At 29.9% G+C, this 4,867-nt stretch overlaps 1 protein-coding gene and 1 long non-coding RNA gene across 3 annotated transcripts in view; one reads left to right on the top strand and one right to left on the bottom strand.

Moving 5' to 3' along the window:
- The window catches only part of LOC119577022, a 73,218-nt gene that overhangs the window by 15,173 nt on the left and 53,178 nt on the right, over positions 1–4,867 (bottom strand). The window lies entirely within an intron of this gene.
- LOC119577023 lies at positions 255–2,174 on the top strand. Its single transcript, XR_005229097.1, has 3 exons — positions 255–856; positions 1,201–1,268; positions 1,703–2,174. It is a non-coding gene; the product is annotated as an uncharacterized LOC119577023 (long non-coding RNA).

Raw genomic sequence — 4,867 nt, 5'->3', positions numbered from 1 at the left:
TTTGACTTGCTCGCTATCAGACTTATTCGACAATTGAAATGTAAAGCTTGAAAACACCATAAATTGACAGAACAAACGTTCCGCCCGCCAGGTGGTGTGTGACTGACGGCATTTTTACAGAATATACCCTCGATCGCCTACTTCACGTCAAGTATCATGGAGCCGATATATCAGCGATTTGTAAGATCGTTTTCTCGTACAGCATAATTGTTGCATATTCTCCAGCTTGAAAATTGTTGATTAGCCCTGTAAAAGCAAAATGCTAGATGCACTAATTTAGTGCGATCAAGACTTTGATTGATAACTGGTAGAGAAAATAACCTGATAGATTTTGTTTTTCGATATGGATGTAACCTCTGTCCATTATTTGCTTCATGGTGATGTTATAGAATGTGGCGCAGGCGCCAGGGGGATACGCAAACCGTAGTGAGAAGGATACATGATATCTCTCCCCCGACCCATTAAGCTGTATGAATGGGCATTTAAAACTTAACCCTTTTTAGGAGTATATATATGTGTGTGTGCGTGTGTGTGTGTGTGTATGTGTGTGTGTGTGTGTGTGTGTGTGTGTGTGTGTGTGTGTGTGTGTGTGTGTGTGTGTGTGTGTGTGTGTGTGTGTGTGTGTGTGTGTGTGTGTTTGTTCATATTTTACATATAATCTTACGAAGTCACCATTCCTGCATCACGCACCCTGTTCTCATTATTGAAAAGCAGTGTTGCCTATTTTCCGCGCATCACATAAGGGCTGTTACACAACTCCGGCATCAGTCGTGTTGTGGCAGATCTAGTGTACGGTGCCTTTGCTCTTTCCTTTGAAGGGAGTAAAAGAGGAATTGTAAAGAAAATAATAAGAAGAGTAAGAATTCACAGAGAAATGTGATAAGTTCGATTACCATCAAATTCTCATTAGTGATAAATGATGTAATGATCTCTATGGTCAATAGAGCTAAAGAACCATACACTCACATCCATACATACATGTATATGAACACACACACACACACACACACACACACACACACACACACAACACATATATGTATATAAAAAAAAAAAAAAAAAAAAAAAAAAAAAAAAAAAAAAAAAAAAAAAATATATATATATATATATATATATATATATATATATATATATATATATATATATATATATACACACTACATATACTATACGGCTCTGTATTTTTCTTGTGATTTTCAGATTGAGAGGAATGCAGCTACTACTCGGAGGTTTCTTGGCATTAACACATCTTAGAATTTATAAACATGGTAAGATCCTCCTTCACTGATAGCCTTGCTAGACCAGCACAACACACACACCACCACCACCACCACCACCACCACCACCACCACCACCACCACCACCACCACCACCACCACCACCACCACCACCACCACCACCACCACCACCACTACTACCATCCGCCCACACCACCTCTACCATTACCACCACCACTACCAATACCCCCAATCATCACCATCATTACTACACCACTACCTCTACCATTAAACCCCCCTCCACCACCACCATTACCACCACCACCACTACCAGTACCACCCCCACCACCACCACTACCCTCCAACACCACTACCATTAAAGACCAACACCACAACCACCATTACCACCCCACTACCACCACCGCACCACACAGACGTACAGAGAAAGTGTCCCCAATTTCATAGAACTCCTCTCTTCTCGACAGAATCATCAACATCCCAGCGGCTTATTCGGGCCCCTCAACAAGCACTATAGATCCCTCAAGCGCGTTTATATGAACCTCAAGAGAGGCGTGGAGATTTCGCTTCGCTTCGTCAACGCTCTGGTAAAAGTATTCACGCCGATCGTCTTTTGCTTCTTCTTCGTCTTCAGAATCGTGGATAAAATCGGCAAGTACCTCTCGTGGATGGCATATCATCGCTCAGGAGTATGACAGGCTTAGGCCGCGATGAGGGCCGTGGAAGGAGGCTACAGAGGCTGACGAAGAGCTGCGTCGGAAGACAAATGTTTGTGGAGGACCAGCCGATATGCCAAGAGACAGAAAAAATGGAACCTTCGAAACGTAGCTGAGAATGAATTCTTTGAATAAGCATGACTATATAACTGACATAAGTACATGTATACTGTAGCTAAATGGCCTTTGATATTGATTACACAATACAGAATGTTTGAAAAGATGTTTTTTTTATTACTACCAGTCAGTATCTTTTTATTGTTATTACTATTATCATTATTATTATCATCACTATAACTGTTATCATTGTTATTTTATTCATTATTATCTTATCATTTTATGATTATCATAATCATCATAATCATTATTATTAGTAGTAGTAGTAGTAGTTGTAGTAGTATCATCATCATTATCATTCTATTAATTTTATAATATTATTTTCATTGTTATTATTATCATCATAATCAGTGTTATTATTTCTATTATTGTTATTATTAGCATCATCATTATTTCTGTTATTACTATCATTATTATTTATTATTATTATATTATTATTATATTATTATTATTATTATATTATTATTATTATATTATTGTTGTTGTGTTGCTGTTGTTGTTGTTGTTGTTGTTATCATTATTATTGTTATCACCATTATTGTTATTATCATTGTTACTCTTATTATTATTTTTATCACTATTGTTATTATCATATTGTTATTATCATTATCACTGTGTTAGTATACTTGTATCATTATTATTATAATTATCGTTATTATGTTATTATTATCATTATTATATCAGTATAATAATAAAAATAATAGCAATAATAATGATAGTAATAATATTAATATTATCATTATAATGTTAATAATAATAATAATGCTATATAATGCTACTAATGATAATGATGATAATAATAATTATGATTGTAGTAATATTGATAATAATAATAATGATGATGATGATGATAATGGGACGTTGATAACTATGATAACGGTAATAATGACAATAATGAAAATAGTAACAATAATGATAATAATAATAATAATAATAATAATAATAATAATAATAATAATAATAATAATAATAATAATGGTGATAATAATTATAATGATTTTTCTCATTATCATTATTATAACAATGATAATGATGATGCTAATGATAATGTGATAGTGATAATGATGATGATTATGATAATAGTAATAGTAATAATAATAATATAATTAATAATAATAATAATAATAGTAATGATAATAATAATAATAATAATAATAATAATAATAGTAATGATAATAAAATAATAATAATAATAATAATAATAATAATAATAATAAAATAGTAATAGTAATGATCATATCATCATCATCATCACATAATAATAATAATAAAAGAATAAAATAAAATAATAATAATATAATAATGATAATAATGATAATGATGATGGTAGTGATATTGATAATAATAATGATAACAGACAATCAAGACGATAATCAGAATGATAATGATAATGATAGAAATAACAATAACAGTTATAAAATAATAACAGTAATAATGATACTAATGATAATGTTAATAATGATAATAATAAAAATAGTAATAATGATAATAATAAAAATAGTAATAATGATAATGATAATGATAATGGTAATAATAACAATAATAATGATGATACTACTACTTACTAATAATAATAATGATAAGAACAGTAACAATACCAACAACAGCAACAACAACAACAACAAACAACAACACAAAACAACAACGACAACAACAACATAATGCTAATAAAGTAATGATATATAGATGATAATAAGGTAAGGATAATAACAAAGATGATAATAACAATGCAGCATTATTGGCGCTATCAGTAAAGTAGGTGACGATGAAGATAGGGAGATAAAAATAGATATAGTGATATACAGATGGGTTTTGCAAGTGTGTGTTATGTATGCCCACAACTACACACACACACACACACACACACACACACACACACACACACACACACACACACACACACACACACACACACACAAAACATGAGATAGAAGAGATAGATAGATAGAGAATATTTAGAAGAGTAGATATGAGAGAAAGTAATAATAGAGATAATAAGATAGAGATAATAAAGATAGAGAGATAGATAGATAGATTAAGAGAAAGAGAAAGAGAAAAGAGGGAAGAGAGAGATAAGAGAAGAGAGAAAAAGAAATAGAAAAGAATAGAGAGTAGATATAGAGATGAAATAGAGAAGTAGAGAGATGAGATAAGAGATAGAGATAGAGAATATATATATATATATATATAGAGTAGTTAGGAGAGTAGAGATAATAAGAGATGAGTAAAGAGAGGAGAGAAGAAAATAGAGATAGAGTGAGATGAGAGATATAGAGGAAGTATATAGAGATAGTAGATGATAGATATGATATAGTGAGGGATAGTGAAAAAAAAATATAGATAAGAAAAGAGAGAAATAGAGAGAGAATAAAAGAAAGATAAATAGAGAATATATATATATATATAATAGTATAATATATATAATAATAATATATAATGATATAGAGATATAATATATAGTAGATATATATATAGATAGAGAGATATATATATAGAGATATAGAGAAAGTATATGATTATATATATATATAATATATATCAAAATATAGATAGATATATAGATATATATAGATATATATAATATAGTATAATATATATATAATAAGTATATATAATAGATATAGTATAGAGAGATATACTGATATATATATGTATATATAAAATATATTATATACATATGTATAATATATACATATAGTATATATAATAGATATAGAAATACAAATAAATAATATAAATATAATAAAATAATATACACACACTATCATACAATCACACACACACACACACACACACACA

The sequence above is a fragment of the Penaeus monodon genome, chromosome 9, assembly GCF_015228065.2.
Source record: "Penaeus monodon isolate SGIC_2016 chromosome 9, NSTDA_Pmon_1, whole genome shotgun sequence".
In the NCBI taxonomy this organism is placed as follows: Eukaryota; Metazoa; Arthropoda; class Malacostraca; order Decapoda; family Penaeidae; genus Penaeus; species Penaeus monodon.
The sequence above is the reverse complement of the archived record's forward strand: the minus strand, read 5'-3'. Positions and strand labels throughout refer to the sequence as shown.